This window comes from Arachis hypogaea, chromosome 2, assembly GCF_003086295.3.
Source record: "Arachis hypogaea cultivar Tifrunner chromosome 2, arahy.Tifrunner.gnm2.J5K5, whole genome shotgun sequence".
Taxonomy (NCBI): domain Eukaryota; kingdom Viridiplantae; phylum Streptophyta; class Magnoliopsida; order Fabales; family Fabaceae; genus Arachis; species Arachis hypogaea.
In genome coordinates, this window is record NC_092037.1 from 44,891,037 (window position 1) to 44,904,818 (window position 13,782).

General features: G+C 40.2%; 1 pseudogene; it reads left to right on the forward strand.

Moving 5' to 3' along the window:
- Positions 1 to 6,446: 6,446 nt before the first annotated feature.
- Positions 6,447 to 6,548, forward strand: LOC112766443 (small nucleolar RNA R71; annotated as a pseudogene).
- The last annotated feature ends 7,234 nt before the right edge of the window (positions 6,549 to 13,782 follow it).

Below are 13,782 nucleotides of genomic sequence, written 5' to 3' on the forward strand. Positions count from 1 at the left end.
CCATTGTCACTAACGCTCCAAGTGCCTCTATTCTTCACGTTATAGCTCACGTTAACTAAGTTAACGTGGCTCTTAACGTGGTAGTAATGCCATCTTCCAATGTTAGTAACAAAAGTGAGTGTCACTAACGTTGGCTCATCAATCCTCAACTCCACATTAACTCTCACGTTAGTGGTCTTAACGTGACCACTAACGTAGGCAATGCTAGTTGATCCAACGTTAGTGACAAAGGTGAGTGTCACTAACGTTAGCGTTGTTCTTCTCTTCTACATTTGAGCTCACGTTAACTTAGTTAACGTGACTCTTAAAGTAGCTCATTGCCAAGTCTTGGAACGTTAGTGGTGTTCACGTTTACCACTAACGTTGGAGTAGAACGTTAGTGGTGTTCACCTTTCCCACTAACGTTGGAGTTCTCTTTTGTCTCCACGTTATTTACCACGTTAACTTAGTTAACGTGGCAAGTAACGTGAGTTATTGATGGCTTCGCAGGCGTTATTGGTGATCACTTTTCTCATTAACGTTGCAAGCTGTTTGCCATTCCACGTTAGTGTTCACGTTAACTAGATTAACGTGAGTACTAACGTGGTTCTTCCTTGCTTCCTTGGCCCTGAAATCAAGCAAATAAAGTACATCAAAGCTCTAGGCAAAGTCATGAGATTATGCATCATCAATTTATCATGCAATTCTAGCAAAATCCTCATAAAATCATATGAAATTCACAATAGTTGCTTGAATCAAGGTGTAAGTGTATTTTCATCCAAAACTTGCCTTATTCACTAAGAAAATGCATGAAATTACCCTAAAATAGTAAAGAAAAGGTCAGTGAAATTGGCCTAGATGCCCTGGCATCACACACCAAACTTAAAGCTTGCTTGTCCCTAAGCAAGTACTGAAACATAGGAAGAATGAAATGAAAGAACAAGAAGATAAAATAGAAGTAGAATTCCTGGTTTATGGGGTTTCATGCATAGCAACTTAGGTTCTTTCCCTTTAGGTTTCAAGCCTTTATCAATTTCTTGGTCACTTTCTTGATTGCATCCTTTGAGACTCCCTTTTTTTTTTATCCTTCCTTCTTTTTCAAAGTTATTACCTTCTTCTTTTGGCTAAGTGCTCTATAAGAGGGCGACTCTTTATGCTAAGCTTTCAGCCAACACTCCCGAACCAGTTGGTTCAAGTTGCTAGGTGTTAAGACACCCCTAAGGACTTACTCCAAATCAAGTCTTTTTCCCTCATACATACACATCACAGGCACATGGTTTGTTATTTTTCTTTCTTGAGACCTTGGTGTCTAACACCTTTTTGGGTTACTAAGTGCTCTGTAGCAAAGGTTACTTTGATAGTGGACTTTCAGCTGATAATCCCGGATTAGTTAATCCATGTTACCAAGTGATAAGGCACCCCTAGGAGCTTATTCATCCAAGTATATCCCTTGCACATAAACACCACAGACACATGCCTCAATTTTGAAGCCCTTGGTGCCTAGCATTGTTTCTTATTGTGTTTCTTTCTTTTTCACTTTTATTGCTCTTTCTCTTTTCTTATCGGGATCTTATTGTTTAGTTAGTCTCAAAGGATGTGTTTCCAACATAGGCCTTAGGATAGATAGTTGCTTTCTTTCCTAGTTTGGTGAACCAACTTAGCTTACTAATCATCCTACCACAAACATTCAGAACCTACTTCTCAAAATAACTTCACTCTTGTTCTTTTCATAACATTTTCTTTTTGATTAACTTAAAGGACAAGCATACAAGTAAGAAAGTTGAAAGTGAACACTCGAGACATTAAGCTCAATAACCATTAACCTAAGCAATGAAACTTAAATGCAGAATTGAAAATCCTAAGCTACCATGGAAGCATGTCCTATTTCATACATGATTTTCCTTATTTAAAGCTTTGAAAAAGGTAAAACTAAGAAGGAACTTCACCACCTTTCACTTATTGGTATGCTCATGCTCTTCTGCTCCCTTGCCATTTTTAAGTTCACTTTGTTCGCTTGTGCTTCCTCTCATCCGATTTGTTCTAGCTATCTTCCAATCTTCTAGTGCCTTCCTTACTGACTCATGACTTTGTTCAACCCTTTCGCACTCCACTCATGCTAATTCATCCCTTACATCCTCATATTTTGTGATCCCTGGATGCAAAATAGGTAGTTGTCTGACTAGATACCCAAGTCTGGCTTGGGCATTCACGTGATATCCAGTCTCACTCATGTAGACTCCTTTCGAAAATGCTCTGTATTCATCGAAAAGATCTGCCTGTTCTCTTTGTTTCCTATGCATCTCATGAATGTGTGCACCTTGATGTGCTTGGATGTTGATTAGCCTTTGGATGGCTTCTTGTTGTTGATCTTGCTTCTGGTTCAAGTTATGGAAGGATTCACTCCATTGCCTCTCTTGTTCCAATTGCTGATCCATCAATTGTTTTTGTCATTCCCCTTGCGGATTCATCCATCTAGAGAGTGATTCTTCTTGGCGGTCCATTGATTGCATTTGAAACTCCCTTTGTGCCCCTTGATTTTCCATGCATTGCCTAGATAAGGTATCAATAGCCTCTTGTACTTGGTGCATGCTTAAGGTGGCTGGGGTTTGCTCCTGTGGATGTTGTTCTTCTTCCGCTTGATGGGCTGGCCTCTTTCTTACCCTTCGTAGAGGTAGTGGAGTTACAGCAGCATGCATCCGACGATAAGTGAAGGGAATGCCAACCTTTATCCACTCAGGGTTTTCATCCTCAAATATCACCCTAGCTTAGTTGTAAAGACGGAGAATAGTGCTGGGATAGCCCAATCTTCCTCCAGAATCACTTTTCTCAGCGAGCTTCTGAATGCCTTGGGCTATGAATTCATGAACCTTGATCTCTCCTCCCTTCAATAGGCATTGCACCATCGTTGCTCTCTTAAGGTTTACCCCTGAGTTGTTTCCGGCTGGGAGGATGGATTTCCTTACAATTTCGAACCAACCTTTAGCCTCAGGGAGGAGATCTCCTCTTTTTATAAATTTGGGCTTCCTTTTGGGGCCTCTTTCCCAATCTGCTCCTTGCACACATATATCCTGTATAATCTGGTCATAATTGGGTTTGATGTCCATTCTCGAGTGATAGCTCTCCTCTGCAAAGGGTATGCTTCGCAATTTCAGCACTCTCATGATGGTCATAGGACTAAAACCCACCATGACTCCTCTCACAAAACGTGTATAGGATTCGTCTGCCTTATCTTGTCTAACTACATTTGCATAGAACTCTCTCACTAGAGTTGCATTCACCCTTGTGATCGGATCGGTGAGGAGCTCCCATCGACGTTGCTCCACCTTCTCTGTGATTTCTGGACACTCAGTTCATGTGACTTGAAAGCCTAGTTCATAAATGATTTCTTTGTCAGCCATCCACCCAAACTGGAGTGCATGATAAAAGGTTCTAAATCTCTTTTCATCAAAAGAAGGATGTTCTATAGGTTCCTTCCCCTTTCGTCTCTTGGAGCTTGATAATGCCATGTAAGATGGTTGATGTGTTGGTTAATCTCAAGATGGCTAGGAGGGTGTATGTGAGACTTTTGGTGGAGGATGAAGTTTGTATGCCTGAAAGAAAGAAGTGGGAATGGTGAGAATATGAAGTGTGTACGGGGAGGTTGTGTGAAGGGGTTTATATAGGAAGATGGCAATTGATTGAAGGGTGTGAATTGATAGTGTTGTTTGATAGTGGACGGTTGGGGTTTTGGGATTGAATGAGCACATGAATTACCTCCTTTATGAGGGTCTTGGTTCGGTCTCCAAAACTATCCACTCCCAATGTTGCATGGCAACACTTCCAAGGACATTCCCCATGAAGACAAGTGTGAGATTCCCTTGGTATAGTGGCTGAATCTCCCTTCCTCAATTGTCCTATCAAGTACCATCAATGTCCTTTTTGATTCCCTATACACGAAGAAAAATTGCAAATGGTTAATTGAAATTTTTGGTGGGAAAATTTAAAGTGTGAGCTAGCTAACAAAAAATATATTTTTCTTTTATTTTTAAATGGCTAGACGCTTTCCATGAATGCAAATCAATCAACAACTAAACCCCCCATGCATGCAACATTGGTACACCAAACTTGTTTGTGATCAAATGGTGCAACAAGTTTGGGGAATAACTTTACCTCATAAAGTGTGTTCAAGCCCACTTGGTGTGCCTTGAACACCAAACTTATCATGTACTATACATTGCATGTAAAGGGGTCTTATATTGGTTGTCAAAATTGATTTAAAAATACATAAAATTCGCCTTATTACTATTATTAGAGATTTAAGAGAGAGGGTATAGAACATGGGTTGCCTCCCATGGAGCGCTTCTTTAGCGTCATTAGCTTGACGTTTGGTCTTTGTCAAGGTGGTTGATAGTGCTTGAAGTCTTCTCCCCTTGCAGCGAACCTATGTCCATTGGCCTTGTTAATAAGCTCCATATGCTCTAGGGACAATATTTTATTGATGGTGTACACTTGAGGTAGCTGAGATGGGATGGTAAGAAGATGAGGTGGGATGGTTGGATAGTGAGCAGAGATCACTTCATCTCCTGGGGAGAAATCCTCTGTAGGGATTTTCTTGTTTCTCCATCTTCTGAGTACTTTCCACCTTGTTCCCATTGATGCTGTTTTACTTTCTATGGACTCTTTCTCTAAGGACTCCTTGTTGCTAGCTTTGTATGACTCTGGTTTGCTCAGCTTCCCTGGAGTTACCTTTGAATGAGGTTCTTCTTGAATACATGGCTTCCCAACCAATGGGGTTTCCAATTGTGTTATTTGTGCTTCCTTGTTTGGCTCCTCCATCAACTCATTGTCATCATGATCTGCTTCTTGTGAGAGGTTGAAAACATTGAAAGTGAGCTGCTCGTCATGTATTCTTAGCACTAACTATCCTCGCTCTATATCTATGAGTGCTCTAGCTGTGGCTAGGAATGGCCTTTTCAGAATGATGGGGTAAATAGGATTCTCATCCATTTCCACGACAATAAAGTCTGTGGGGAGATAGTAGCTCCCAACCTTCACCAGCACATTTTCAACTACTCCTATTGCCTGTTTTTGAGTTTTGTCAGCCAATCTGATAATTACATCAGTAGGAGTTAGTTCACTGATTTGGAGCTTCTTCATGAGGGAAAGGGGCATTAAGTTGATGCTTGCTCCCAAGTCACAAAGCCCTTTGTCAATCTTTGTTTCTCCTATGGCACAGGGAATGTGAAAAATCCCTAGATCCTTCTTCTTTATGGTTGGCCCTAGTTGAATGAGAGCACTACAATCCTTGTTCATCTTTATTGTTTGTCCACCCTTCAATGGACTTTTTCTGGCTAATAGCTCCTTTATATACTTGATGTAGAAAGGCATTTGCTAAAGGGCCTTAATGAATGGTATATTTACATCAAGAGATGCAAACATATCGAGGAACCTTGAATACATTCTTCCTGCTACACCACCTTTAAGCCTTTGGGGAAAAGGTGCATATGGGTTCAATACCTCCTTCTTCTTCAACTCTTCCTTGAGTATGGGTTGAGGTGTATGGCTTATTTCTTCTTGGTTTTCCTTTTGATTATCATGGAGGTGTTCTACCCCTTTCATACTCCTCTCATCATTTGTGGTTATCATCTTACATTCCTCTCACCTTACTTTCGTTGTTTCTCCCCTTGGATTCTTCTCTGTGTCACTGGGAAATCCATTAGTGGGTTTGGGAATTTGTTGAGATAAATACTCTACTTGGGACTCCAATCTCTTGATGTTTTCTCCTTGGTTTTTTATATTGGCTCACACTTCTTCCTTAAACACCTTATTGTCTTAGACTTCTCTGCATAAGTTTTCAAGTAAAGCCTCAATCTTTGAGAGTCTATCATATGTTAGAAATGGTGGGTTGAGATTAGGTGGTTGAGAAAGTTGGTTAAGTGGGTGTTGATAGGATCTTTGTGAGGTGTGTTGGTGAGTTGCATTGTTGTTGGAATTGAGGTTGTGGCATCTCTGATCTTGACCTTGGTCTTGTTGATTTTCCCACCTAAAGTTGGGGTGATTTCTCCATCCAGAGTTGTACGTTTTGGAGTATGGATCATGGATTTGTCTAGGTGAGTTTCCAACATAATTGGCTTCCTACCAATCACCTTCTTCTCCTATATTCACTCCTTCTTGAGCTGGTTATGAAGTGATGGCTGCTACAACTTGGTTTTCCTCCACCTTCTTAGTAAGATTTGCTAGCTGGTTGGTGATCATCTTATTTTGAGCTAGCAATGCAACCATGTAGTTCAGCTCCATTACTCCCTAGTGTTACTTCTTTCGGAGGCATAGAAGTAGTCGTTCTCAGCAACTATTTCAATGACATCTATGGCTTCTTCAATGGTTTTCTTCTTGTTTAGAGAGCCTCCTGATGAATGATCTACGGCCTTCTTTGACTCATAGGAAAGACCTTCATAGAAAATGTGAAGTTGAACCCATTCATTGAACATATCTGGTGAGCATCTTCTTGTTAAGTCCTTGAATCTCTCCCATGCTTCATAGAGAGTCTCACCATCTTGCTGCCTGAAAGTGTGCACCTCAGCTCTCAGTCTGTTGATTCTTTGAGGAGGGTAGAATCTTGCCAAAAATTTGTTCACTACATCTTCCCAATTTGTTAGGCTCTCCTTTGGGAAGGATTCAACCCATTTGGATGCCTTGTCCCTGAGTGAAAAAGGGAACAAGAGCAGCCTATAGACATCCGAATGGACTCCATTAGACTTCACAGTGTCACAAATTCTCAGAAAGGTGGTTAGGTGTTAATTGGGGTCTTCTTGAGCACTTCCTCCAAATGAACAATTGTTCTGAACAAGGGTGATGTGCTGGTTTTAGTTCAAAATTGTTGGCATGTATGGTGGGCTTTTGGATGCTACTTCCATAGTTTCCTGGATTAGGATTAATGTAAGAGCCTAGAACTCTCCTCTCTTGCCCAGCACAGTTTGCAGGGACTTCTCTAGCATGGTTGTGAGCTTCTTCTTCATGATTGTTTTCGAAATTCTCTTCCATGTTGGGTTCAAAGTACTCTTCCTCTTCCTCAGCACCAACAATTCCTTTCCCTCTTGCTTCCCTCCTTAGTCTCCAAAGGGTCCTTTCAGGTTCTGAATCGAAGGAAGTTGAAGCTCCCTCTCTTCCCCCTGTCATACAACTAACAAAACTCACAGCAAGAGATAAAATGAAGAGATTATTCTTGTTAGAGTAATTGTTAATGTGAGTGATGCAAATTATCAAACAGTTAGTGGCTTAGTGAGAAGAATTGTAATTAACAAAGAAAAAGAAAGAAAAACAAAGAAGGTGAAGTGGATGAGGAAGAAACTAAACAAACTGAAGGTAATCAACCAAATCAAATAACAAATAAAAAAAGAAAAATGCTCAATCTAGTGATCTTCCAACTTAATCATTGTTGATTCAAAATCAATCCCCGGCAACTGCGCCATAAATTTGATGCATGAAAACTTGTCTCTCAACAAATTTCCCTTCGGCAAGTATACCGAATTGTCGTCAAGTAAAAACTCGCAATAGAGTGAAGTCGAATCCCACAAGGATTGATTGGTCAAGCAATTTTAATTGGAAGATTATGCTAGTTGAGCTAAGCAGGATGTAGTTGAGAATTGCAGAAAAATTAAATGGCAGGAAAGTAAATAACAGAAAATAAAGTGCAGAATCTTAAATGGGGATTTGGGGTAATGAGCATGAAAATAAATGACAGAAAGTAAAGAGAATGGGTAAGATCAGAAATGGGAAAATCATTGGGTTCAGGAGATGTTGAATTCTTCGGATCAAGTTCATTCTCATCTCTTCCTCAATCAATGCATTCATTGATCTCCTTGGCAATCTTAAGTGATTGGATCCCAATTCCTTGGCAATCCAATCTCTCTAAGCTTGAACAATTGCCTAATTCCTTGATTTAATTGCTCATGGGAAGAGATGAAGTGCGGTCACTGATTATACCACATGTATTTCCAAATCAAAGTGTTGGGAGGATTTACATGTCACTATATCTGCCCAAACCCTAATTTGGTCCAACATGAGAAGGCATTTCTAGCATGATCTCCTCATCCCTTTTCCAAGGCTCAGAGGAAATCCAATTAAGGAGAGTTTCTTTTCCAAGATAACAATACAATTAGATGAAGATTGAAAGCTTTCTAGTAAGATCAAGAGAAAAGAAAGAAGAAGAAGAATGAAAACTATAATTGATCCATCAAATTACAACAGAGCTCCCTAACCCAATAAAAGGGGTTTAGTTGTTCATAGCTCTAGAAATCAAAAATGGTAGAAAAAAAGAATCCATGCTAAAAGTACAGAAAAGTAAATATACAGAGGTAGTTTTCCAAAGTGCCAAGCTGTTCTATAGTTCAAAACTACTCCTATATATACTACTCCTCTTGATCTTCTAGTGAGTTCTTCAAGTCTTGGATGTGGGCTCTGGATCTTCAGTTGAAGCAGTTCTAATCTTTAGTGGGCCCAACTTGCAGAGAAGTATGAATTAGGCATGGGTGTTAGTGAGATTAATGTTAAGTGACATTGTGGGTTCAAGAACGTTAGTGGTAATCACTTTTTCCACTAACGTTCCAACCTCAAATGCCTCACGTTAACTTCAATGTTAGTGGCACTAACGTGACCACTAACGTTGCCTTTACATCTTTGCTAACGTTATTGGGACTCGCTTTTCCCAACAACGTTGGCTTATGCCCTTTTCGCAAGCGTTATTGGGACTCACCTTTCTCAATAATGTTGCTATGTGCCTTTTGTCCCTACATTAGAGTTCACGTTAGTTTCTTAACGTGGGTATGCTTCACCTTCGAGAGTGTTAGTGACACTTACCTTTGTCACTAACGCTCCAAGTGCCTCTATTCTTCACGTTAGAGCTCACGTTAACTAAGTTAACGTGGCTCTTAACGTGGTAGTAATGCCATCTTCCAACGTTAGTGACAAAAGCGAGTGTCACTAACGTTGGCTCATCAATCCTCAACTCCATGTTAACTCTCACGTTAGTGGTCTTAACATGACCACTAACGTAGGCAATGCTAGTTGATCCAACGTTAGTGACAAAGGTGAGTGTCACTAACATTGGCGTTGTTCTTCTCTTCTACGTTAGAGTTCTCGTTAACTTAGTTAACGTGACTCTTAACGTAGCTCATTGCCAAGTCTTGGAACGTTAGTGGTGTTCACGTTTACCACTAACGTTGGAGTAGAATGTTAGTGGTGTTCACGTTTCCCACTAATGTTGGAGTTCTCTTTTGTCTCCACGTTAACTACCACGTTAACTTAGTTACGTGGCAAGTAACGTGAGCTGTTGATGGCTTCGCAGGCATTATTGGTGATCACTTTTCTCATTAACGTTGCAAGCTGTTTGCCATTCCACGTTAGTGTTCATGTTAACTAGATTAACGTGAGTACTAACGTGGTTCTTCCTTGCTTCCTTTGCCCTGAAATCAAGCAAATAAAGTACATCAAAGCTCTAGCCAAAGTCATGAGATTATGCATCATCAATTTATCATGCAAATCTTGCAAAATCCTCATGAAATCATATGAAATTCATAATAGTTGCTTGAATCAAGGTGTAAGTGTATTTTCATCCAAAACTTGCCTTATTCACTAAGAAAATGCATGAAACTACTCTAAAATAGTAAAGAAAAGGTCAGTGAAACTGGCCTAGATGCCCTGGCATCATTCAGGATGAATCTGAGACTCTCTATGAATACTTGGAACACTTCAATAATCTTCTAGAAGCATGTCCCCACCATATGATTGACAAGATAGTGTTGCTCGAGTACTTTACACAGGGCATGAAATCTCAAGATAGGACCACATTGGAAGGTGCTAGCAATGGGTCTATGAAAAAGTACAAGATTGCGAAAGAAGCATGGCAATTAATTAGTGAATTAGCTGAATCTACTAGGAATCATAGGCAGAAACAAAGTTGGTCAAGAGCTATTGCAGAGGTATCCACTAGCAAAGAGACTGCTGCTATAACTCAGAGCTTATGTGAAATGACGAACTTACTGAAGCAGATGCAACTAAGTCAACAACAAGCTCAGCAAGTTCAGCCTTCTCCATCACAGCACAGCCAACAGTTGGTTCCACAAAGAGTATGCGGAATCTGTGCAGATTACAGTCATTATACTGATGAGTGTCTGCAACTCCAACCAGAAGACCACACTGTGGCAGCCACTCACAACTTCTATGACCGCCCCAATCAAGGGTACAATCAAGGTGGCAGCTACAACCATGGATGGCAGGATAACTCCAACCAAGGTTGGAGGGACAATCATAACAGAGGAGGCAGAGATAACAATGGAAACTAGAGGTGGAATAACAATAACAACTTCAGGCGGCAGAATCAAAATCAGGCCTACAGAGCACCTCATCTAAGACAGCCTCAAGCATCTCAGGAGACCTCTCAGATCACTTATCCCTCTTCATCTCCTAATGATGAGTTACTACAATCTATTGATCAGAGACAACAGGCCATGAAAAACAACCTTACTGCTACTTTGAATGGTCTGAACTCTACTATGCAAGCCCTTGTCTCATAGATTGGATCACTGACCAACTCCAACAACCAGTCTTCAAGCTCTGGTAAACTCCCCTCTCAACCATTACCCAATCCAAAGTGTGGCATTAATGCCATCACCCTAAGGTCCGAAACAAATTACAAGAGATGAATCAGGAAGAGCCAAACCTACCAGAACATGCCTCGGCTGAAGAGGTAGTGGAAATAGAAGATGTTGAAGAGGAAAATGATATACAGGACATGGCTGAGGAAGAAGACGCTAAATCACAGGAAGAAGCACCAAAGGGCGCAGACACTGTAGAAAATTCCATTCCTATTCCATTTCCACAACTTGCAAGGAAGCCCAGGAAGCAGTCAGAACCTGATCACAAAATGGTAGAAATATTCAAAAAGGTTGAGGTAACTGTTCCCCTTTTTGATGTTATTCAACAGGTACCTAAATACGCAAAGTTTCTAAAGGATTTATGCATACATAAAGACAAAATTAATGAATTAGAAACTATTCCTTTAGGTAGTTCTATATCTGCTTTAATGGGAAATATATCTGAAAAATGTAGTGACCTAGGTCCATGCATGGTTAACTGTACCATTGGAAGTGTGATATTTTCTGACTGCATGTGTGATTTAGGAGCATGTGCTAGTGGTGCACGAAATTGTGATCAATACTTTTCACAAATCAAATAATCCCCGGTAATGAATCCAAAAACTTGGTGTTCAATACCATGGCATAAACACAACTTCGCACAACTAACCAGCAAGTGTACTGGGTCGTCCAAGTAATAAACCTTACGCGCGTAAGGGTCGATCCCACAGAGACTGTTGGTATGAAGCAAGCTATGGTCACCTTGTAAATCTTAGTCAGGCAATATCAAATGGATATGGGTGATATACGAATAAAACATAAAGATAAAGATAGAGATACTTATGTAATTCATTGGTGGGAATTTCAGATAAGCGTATGGAGATGCTTGGTCCCTTCCATCTCTCTGCTTTCCTACTGTCTTCATCCAATCCTTCTTACTCCTTTCCATGGCAAGCTTATGCAAGGGTTTCACCGTTGTCAGTGGCTACCTCCCATCCTCTCATTGAAAATGTTCAACGCACCCTGTCACGGCACGGTTATCCATCTGTCGGTTCTCAATCAGGCCGGAATAGAATCCAATGATTCTTTTGCGTCTGTCACTAACGCCCCGCCTTCAGGAGTTTGAAGCTCGTCATAGTCATTCAATCATTGAATCCTACTCAGAATACCACAGACAAGGTTAGACTTTCCGGATTCTCTTGAATGCCGCCATCAGTTCTAGCCTATACCACGAAGACTCTGATCTCACGGAATGGCTGGCTCGGTTGTCAGGCGAGCGCTCGGTTGTCAGGCGATCAACCATGCATCGTGTATCAGGAATCCAAGAGATATCCACCCAATCTAAGGTAGAACGGAGGTGGTTGTCAGGCACACGTTCATAGGTGAGAATGATGATGAGTGTCACGGATCATCACATTCATCAAGTTGAAGAACAAGTGATATCTTAGAACAAGAACAAGCGGAATTGAATAGAAGAACAATAGTAATTGCATTAATACTCGAGGTACAGCAGAGCTCCACACCTTAATCTATGGTGTGTAGAAACTCCACCGTTGAAAATACATAAGAACAAGGTCTAGGCATGGCCGAATGGCCAGCCTCCCAATGACCTAAGATAGCATCAGAACAAAGATAACTACCCAGATATCTATACAATAGTAAAAGGTTCTACTTATAGAGAACTAGTAGCCTAGGGTTTACAGAGATGAATAAATGACATAAAAATCCACTTCCGTGCCCAGTTGGTGTGTGCTTGGGCTGAGCATTGAAGCATTTTCGTGTAGAGACTCTTCTTGGAGTTAAACGCCAGCTTTTATGCCAGTTTGGGCGTTTAACTCCCATCCTTGTGCCAGTTCCGGCGTTTAACGCTGGGAATTCTGAGGGTGACTTTGAACGCCGGTTTGGGCTATCAAATCTTTGGCAAAGTATGGACTATCATATATTGCTGGAAAGCCCAGGATGTCTACGTTCCAACGCCGTTGAGAGCGCGCCAATTGGGCTTCTTTAGCTCCAGAAAATCCACTTCGAGTGCAAGGAGGTCAGAATCCAACAGCATCTACAGTCCTTTTTAGTCTTTGAATCAGATTTTTGCTCAGGTCCCTCAATTTCAGCCAGAAAATACCTGAAATCACAGAAAAACACACAAACTCATAGTAAAGTCCAGAAAAGTGAATTTTAACTAAAAACTAATAAAAATATACTAAAAACTAACTAGATCATACTAAAAACATACTAAAAACAATGCCAAAAAGCGTACAAATTATCCGATCATCACAACACCAAACTTAAATTGTTGCTTGTCCTCAAGCAACTGAAAATCAAATAAGATAAAAAGAAGAGAATATGCAATGAATTCCAAAAACATCTATGAAGATCAGTATTAATTAGATGAGCGGGGCTTTTAGCTTTTTGCCTCTGAATAGTTTTGGCATCTCACTCTATCCTTTGAAATTCAGAATGATTGGCTTCTTTAGGAACTCAGAATCCAGATAGTGTCATTGATTCTCCTAGTTAAGTATGATGATTCCTGAACACAGCTACTTATTGAGTCCTTGTCGTGGCCCAAAGCACTCTGTCTTCCAGTATTACCACCGGATACATACATGCCACAGACACATAATTGGGTGAACCTTTTCAGATTATGACTCAACTTTGCTAGAGTCCCCAATTAGAGGTGTCCAAGGTTCTTAAGCACACTCTTTTTGCCTTGGATCACAACTTTATTTCTTTCTTTTTCTTTCTTTTTCTCTTTCTCTTTTTTTTTTTGTATTCACTGCTTTTTCTTGCTTCAAGAATCATTTTTATGATTTTTCAGATCCTCAGTAATATGTCTCCTTTTTCATCATTCTTTCAAGAGCCAACATTCACGAACCACAAATTCAAAAGACATATGCACTGTTTAAGCATACATTCAGAAAACAAAAGTGTTGCCACCACATCAAAATAATTAAACTGTTATAAAATTCAAAATTCATGCAATTCTTCTCTTTTTCAATTAAGAACATTTTTCATTCAAGAAAGGTGATGGATTCATAGGACATTCATAACTTTAAGGCATAGACACTAAGACACTAATGATCACAAGACACAAACATAGATAAACACAAGCATAATTTTCGAAAAACAGAAAAATAAAGAACAAGGAAATTAAAGAACGGGTCCACCTTAGTGATGGCGGCTTGTTCTTCCTCTT